The sequence below is a fragment of the Phaethon lepturus genome, unplaced genomic scaffold (assembly GCF_000687285.1).
Source record: "Phaethon lepturus isolate BGI_N335 unplaced genomic scaffold, ASM68728v1 scaffold32504, whole genome shotgun sequence".
NCBI lineage: Eukaryota > Metazoa > Chordata > Aves > Phaethontiformes > Phaethontidae > Phaethon > Phaethon lepturus.
In genome coordinates this window covers 1-7,686 of record NW_010534564.1, presented here as the reverse complement: position 1 = coordinate 7,686, position 7,686 = coordinate 1, and positions in this window count along the sequence as shown.

Below are 7,686 nucleotides of genomic sequence, written 5' to 3'. Positions count from 1 at the left end.
TAGTTTTAGAGAAAGGAGGACGTAGACTACCCAAAAGGAAGAGGTGCGTTTGGCTGTGTGCGGTTCAGGAGAAGGTGCTGCTGTTGGAAGATTGCAGAGCTGGCTTGGAGCTCTGGCTGTGGTGAGCCAAAGGCTTTGGGCTGAGAGAAAGCCACGCTGGCAGCTTCACTAGCCTTTGTGCAACCCCCTCAAGTAGAGAAGTGTGACCACTGGGTTCGTATGACTGTTCCCAAGACTCAGAGGATGTTTTGGAGCTCTAGCTGACTTCTGTGGCAGAGCATCAAGTGTTAAATGACTTTTTCACTTCTGGCTTTGGCTTGCTGGGTATCTTGATATGCAAATACTAGTACCTCCATTATAACTTGCTATGTTTATTGCTTAATTGATGAGTGGGAGCAGGGTACTCACATAATTTGGGGGATTACAGGGCTTGCCCCACTCAGCTTGTGATTCAAGCACATGATAAAGAATAGCCTTGGGTGTTGGTTCATGCTGGAAGTCCCTGCCCTATCATCAGTTGCCCTGCTGCTTCTGAGAAGTGCTCTGGGCAGGCTTGTGGTTACCGTTTACCATCTACCTCCAGCCCCTGTTGATACCAGCCCTGCTCTAAGGTTCTGCTCCCCCCTGTTGGGCGACTTCCTCAAGCATTCTCACTAGCTCGGCTGGGGCCGCTTAGTGCAATTCTCAGGGCGTCCTTATAACCAAATTGTCTTTTCTGGTCTGAAAATACATGGCTGAATCTATCGACTTTTGAGTGGCTAAATTAGGGAATAACTTGATATGCACATGTGGACATGATGCACGAGCATCTCATGCAAATGATGGCTAAATTATACAGCTTTATACACTCCCATCAAGCCAAAGCTAAGAGAAGCCTAGCAGGACTGTCCCCACAGCGAGTGATGTCCCAAGACAATGCTGCAGAGTGACCTTGGCCCCTGTTTTCCCTTAGTGGGCACCATCAGCCATGCTCTCCAGGCTCATGCGGCGACATGCTAAGTCAGCAGCCGAAGGACAGAGCTCCTTTGCAAATTGGACCCCCTCCTCCCTCCGGTGGGGCTGCTGGGCTGACCCGTTCAAGCAGGACTGTTGTTAACTCTTAGCTTTTGTTTCAGGTGGCGTCTGCACCCAGAGTACCAGGTCCTCTCACAGCAGTGAGTTAAAAAAGCTCAGATGGATACCGAAGATGTTCTTTGTGTGGCTAAAAAGAAGTAACAGTGTAACAATTTGGAATCCTTATAAAAACACGTAATGTAAGAAGTTTTTGTGTGAACATTCATGTAAAAAGACAGCTTTAGTTTCAAAAGTTGTTCCCCCCCCCCCATACTCTTTATTAAGAGTATTTGAAGAATGATGAGCTTTTTTGGCATTGTTATATCAATGTTTTGATACAATTTCCATGCATTTTATTTTTTATTACATTTTCCTAATTTCCTGCCCCCCCTTAGGTAGACGTGCCAACAATACTGTCTGATAACAGTAACTGTCAATTGTAATTACAGTATGCAGCCATGACATATAGTTTCTGCATGATACGTCCTTGTAATTCAAGGGTTTTGCAACGAGAGACAACGGATTGTGGGGCCTTCCGCAATATGGGACAGAGAAGATTTTTTTTCATACTGTGTTACTTATTTCTGTCTTTGGTATTGTGATTTCTTTTACCTAAACTAAGATGGAAAATATTACCATTGTTCTTGTTTACAAAATTATCCAATCTATGTTTTGTAAGTGTATTCTGTTGAATGCTTGAGGGGGAATGGGGACACAGACCATTAGGTTTAGACAAAGAACAGCAGTATTTGTCAAGGGAAACTGTGAAGAGAAGAAAATATAGCAACAAATTATCTGTCTATATTGTGTGGCTTAAAGGATTCCTTATGCACCCAGAAGTCCTGTTGCTGTTGCTTCTGCTTGCCTTGAAGACCTTCAGCTGCAGAGGCTTTTAAAACAGCCTGTCTTGAAACCAGTGAACTTTGAAGTCTATAAAACCAGAAACGAACATCTGTTTCTATGTTAGGACCTCACTGAATGCTACAACTGGATACCATGTGGAGAATCCTTAGCTGATTATGGAAACCTTTCAAATACTGAGGAGGAGGTAAATATTCTCCATCACTTTATCCTGAAGGGCTTTTTCCCTTGGTCTGTTAGAATTGTCCATTTTAAACTGTAGGAGCCTCGACAATTAACAAAACAAGAAGTAAACTTCTACACTGTCAACTTTACATTCACTGTAACCTGCTAGACTGTGCTAGTGAACAGTTCAGCACTCCATTAAGTATTTCAGATTATTCAATGCAGGAAAACCAGCAAGCTTTTCAGTGTTTCTTAAATGTTATAAATCGCTAGTGGTCAGACTGAACATTGGGGAAGCAGGAAGCAGACTCCTGCTGACAATTAGTCAGTACCCCTATTTTATACCCTGGCACTAAGGATTGCAATATCGTATTTCTCAGATTATTACAAGTGCCACATATATGCAATTGTGAGGTAATAAGAATAGCAGACAACAAGGGTGGAAACTGCAAATATTACCCAGCTAGATTATAGTTCTAGTAGTAGAGCAAGAGCTAAATTGTAGAGTGCCATGCTCCAGACAACATTCCTCTGTAACTCAACTGTACTCAGGGATTTTGCCTTAAGGATGAGTATTTGAAAGAAAAGGTCTTGGTTTTGGTATACCTGTTTTCATCTATTACCAGTGCTTTGGATATGTTGATTTCCTTAATTGCAACAATTTACTGGGCTAAGACTTGATTTTCAAGTTACCCTGACCAATGTGATCTTGGTAATTGTGATCTGAGAAACTCTTGAAGTTTGAAGATGAGTGATAACCTGCTTGTTTTCCTCACGTTTGCAATATCTGGTTTTGTATCTTTTTTCCTGCAGAATTGCTTGTTTTTCCTTAGGTGTAACTAATATGGTGGTTGAGACCCCGCAAATTCAGTGCTTCATTGACAAGACATAATCAGCTTTATAACATTAAACTGGTCAGCTTAACAGCAGACTTGGGAACAATGTTACATTAACAAATTGGTTTGGATGCAGATTGGAGAAATATGTCAATTAGTAACGCAAGAAGTCATTGCCATTTTATTTTAATGGAAAATTTAATAAAGATTATTTAAACATGTTCAGCTGCTTCACATTGTCCTACATACACTTAAATACAACTTCTATGCATTTTTTATGATTTTCTTTTCTCCTGAAGTAGCAGTCCGTCTGATAACACTCTGTGACAGCTATCCCATAAAACTGGGTTCCTGTCATTCTCCAATGTCCTTCCAGGCAAGGATGTCTTGGGTTCCTCTAATTGAATATTTTATTGGTAAATAAGTCTGTCTTGACTAACTGTTCCAATGTAATCCTTCTCCTCTACATCTAATAAAGTAGTTGAATTACTAATTAAGTGGATTACTTAACACTGAGACTGACTGCATGAAAGTATAAAAGGGTATACCATAAAGGTTATCTTTATTTTAGACTTACTGATCTGTATTCTGCTTACTACGCTAGGGCAAAACCAAAGTAATGGATAGCAGAGTCCTGTGAACAGAATGGAAGGCAGAATAGACTCCCAAAGCCTGACTTTTTGTATGTATACCATTTTTAACTTCGATATTTTAATTTCATGAATTATATCAATTATTAAGCATACATGATGAAAAATACAGTGGCTTTATCCAAGCAAATTAACGTACTGTGGCTTTAAGGAGCATACAGAGAAGGAAAAAACCCCTAAATGTATTTATGATAAGTGCTAGCAGAGGAAGCATGTATAGTTCCCTGAATATGGTGGCGAAATTGCCATTGGCAAAAGAAACAGAGACAAATGGTTCTTTTAATAATTCTTTACCATTTTACTGTTCTTTCTGCTGAGACTGTGAAGTGCTTTATTGGCCTGAATGACATTAACATCATCCCCTCCTTGAAATGTGAGAGCTGCTATTACAATGTTCACCCTTATTTCTGTGGTTTGGGATAAGAAAGCTACGCAGGTGCAAAAACTGATTATTATTTGCGCATTGGGAGCTTAGTCCCAAATGGCACACAGGAGTGTGAAAAATCAGAGATAATTGTCATTTATATGTTGTTCTTGTAGGGTTGGATTTCAGCTATTTGTGCAAACCCCAAGGATCTCAGTGGGAAAGAACTCACTTTAATGCATGGTTTTAATGTGCCAAATATATATGTTTTAATTTAGTAGTCTCTGTTGTAAATATGTGATGATAATAAAAAAACCTTGATTTTACAGAGGAGGAAGCTGGGTTTTTCATTGGTGCTTCCTTCCATACTGTCAGTAGTACAATCAGAAGCAGAACCACCTAAACTTCAGAGCCAAGGAGGGGGCAAGGCTACCTTTTGACTGAGACACTGGACTTAACTCCCCAAGTTTCTCCTTACCACTGTTTACAGGATTCAGTTGCAATTCAGAAGAACAAATGCTTTATTCTTCACCTCCAAAGACAACATTTGTTAAGCTTTAGGAGTCTCAGTTAAACTGATGCTAAGATGTATCAACCATTAAGAACTGGCTTGGATGCAGAGCTAGAAGGCATGGTGTGATAATGAGTTTAAATTACAGGCTGTTTCCCTCTACGTTCCTCTTCCTCTATGGGGAAAGAGGACTGCATCCTTCTTCCCAGTAATCTGTCTGTTCCCCCTTCACTTACTCACTGTTTCTACCATCAGGGTGAGGATGAGGTTGGTGAGCAGGAGCAGCTCTGGAGTTCAGTTAATGAAGGAGTTTCCCACTAGGTGGTAGTGAAGAGAATCACGTCACATGTACTGGTCAGTGCACATTTTAATGATTTTTATTGAGGGGAGTCCCACAAGGATCTTACAAACAGAATAGCTTAGCACAGCTCTAGAGCTCTAATGTCCAAACTGGATCTCTTGATTTTTTTTTTTTTGCCTTCCCTTTCTGCTCATTTCTATGCTATTTGTTCTTTCCAAAACCAAGGAGCATTGACAACCATAGCTGTCATGTACTTCCCTGAAAGGTGAAGCACCTGAGTATCATACTCAGGTTCTTTTTCCACCTCCATTATAGCAGAATCAAGACATGGTTAGCTAAATGTCATCTAATGACGTTTAAGCAATTTGGAGGTGAGGATTCTAAGAGTCTTTGTAGCCAGTACTTTCATCTGATTTTTCTCCACAGCACTTGCCTCTGGGAGCTACCGTTCCAAACATAAAAAGAAAAAACCACCACCTTATTTTTGTTTGCTGCTAGTTTTGAAATACCTTGACAGGTCTACGTAATGCATCAGTCTACATCAAAGGTTCCAAACAGAACAGGTATTTTGGAAGGACTTTGTAACATCAGAGTAAACTGTCACTGAAATTCAGAGTAAAGCTCTCTTGTAGGTCCAGAGAAAGACTGTACAAAAGATACGCTGAGAAAATTATCTGGGGAATGCAGTGCTCCAGTTTGCAGTAAGAGCAGATGCTGGGTCTGCAAGGAGGAATAAATTTCTCCTGTGAATTCATCCCATCGCTATCCTGCAATGATAGAGCAAGCTTGCGAAATCATTTAGTACTCTAGTCACAAAGCCTGAAATGCTGAAAAAATTATACTTTAATTGCTCATCAACTATAAATCATTTGTGCCGAATTAATGTGCTGGAAATTTTGCAAGACTTGAGAATTTGGAAGTTATTTAAGGATACAAAGCAGGGATATTGTTTCATAGATACCAATATCAGTTTTACATCCTATTTTCAGGGGAAAAAAATTAAGAAAGGCTGTTTAGTACAAAGACAGGGCTGAAGCACTGATCTATCTTTCCCTGCATTGATTCAAAAGGATGGAGAAGGTTTTTTTTTTCCCCTCTTGCATTTACTCGATCATAATCACTGAAACGAGTAGCCTAAACAGGCATCCCAGAGACACAGCAGAGTGAGGATTGCAAATTATTTGTCCATTTTCTAATTGTTACTGTAAATTTTTCTGCTGTGCTGAGGGAAAATAAAGATAAGGAACTTCTCCATTATGCAAGTCTAACCCAAAGTCTGAGCATTTTTTAACAGGGGATGTGCATATGTGGGAACACCAGAATTTCCACCAAAACTGATCAACTAGGCTGTGTACCCCACAGCCCAAGATTTTGAGCATGACTTGCTCCTCTCTCCTTGCATCACATCCACCAAAGCTTTCTATGCCTACTGAGATGGGCACAAGTACTGTGTTCGGGGTGTAAGGTGGAAGGCAAAGAGCTATACGGTCAAATCGGGGAGAAAGTTCTTCAAGGTAGCCCAGCCTGAGCTGGATGAGAGGAAACGTTAGTATTCCTTACCATCTAATCCTTCTAGTACACCTAGCTACCATGACTGACCCCAGTCACGGTACTTTGAGTATCTCCACCTCATAGTTGATAAATGTGATTCTCAAGTAGATTTTAGTAAGTGGGTAGAACGCTGATTATGTCAGGAGCTCTAAGGTCACTTCTGCCCACAAGGCCAAAGGGCTGTGAAAAGCACAGAGGATGTGGATGCTGAGGTGTGACAGCCACCCACATGACTCGTTTTCAATGCATTAAGGTACAGGCACACAAGGGGGAGAAGCCTTCAAAGCCCAGCACCGTCTTACTAAAAGCACTGTTTAACTGAAGCATAAGAATCCCAGGCATTCCCTCCACCAAGACAAGTCAGTCTGTGTTGCATATGCAGCATCTTCCTTCTGCAGCACCTCAAAACTTCATTCAGTGGCTGAAACATGCTGCAGTTTCCCCCTTACTGATGAAGGAGCCGAGCTAGCAGAGGTGAAGTGAGCCACCCAAGATACATAGACAGCTGGTGACAGAAGTGAGAAGAAACGAGCCGTTCCCTACTTTTAATCCTGTGTCATGACTACACACCAACCTAAGTTTTTTTTCCATTTAAGAGAATAAACAAGATGGACAAAATGGAAATAATTTATTCAATCCACTAATAGAAATAAACTAGAGTGGGCTCCAAATGCCATTGCAGAGGCAGCTGGCATCTCTCTAGATGCAATGACCATGTCATTTTTTGAAGATTTTTATTTTTTGAAGATTTTAACAAAGCTATATTAAGGCATATAATTTCTCCATACTTTTTTCTTAAACAAATACCTATTTTTACCAGACTTGGACATTGTTCTTCTATTTATATTTAATGCAGTTACATCACCTCCAACTGTAGGTTAAAACTGGCTCTTCTCCCTCCCACACTAAAAGGAACAATGAATGAGACTGCACAGCTGGACTGGAACAATTGCTCTAAACTCCACAAAGCTCCACTCTGCACAGATTGCTGCGAGTGAAGTAACAGCAGGCAAGGATTACTGAAGTGACACTAGTTTGCATTTGGCAGAAACACAATCAGGGACTGAAATTTGGCAGCAGCACCAGAGACCAGGGAGAGAGACAAGGCCAGTTCCTCTGCCTGGGACTTGCACAGTTTTAATACAGGGCTGGCGATAACATGAAGTATATGATTTTTGTTTGGTCAAAGTATCTTGAATGCTATTTTCCTTCCCCCAGAAAATACTTGGAGCATTTGATCCTATTTATTTGGCTTGCTTTGTTTAAAGGATAACAAAGTCAAAGCTATAGCAGTCTCCAGAACACGCTGGTGAATTTAAATGAACCACTCGAATTTATGAATCGTCTTACCTGAGCTTTGCATTTACCACCTAACCCTCCTTCAGCAGAAAACC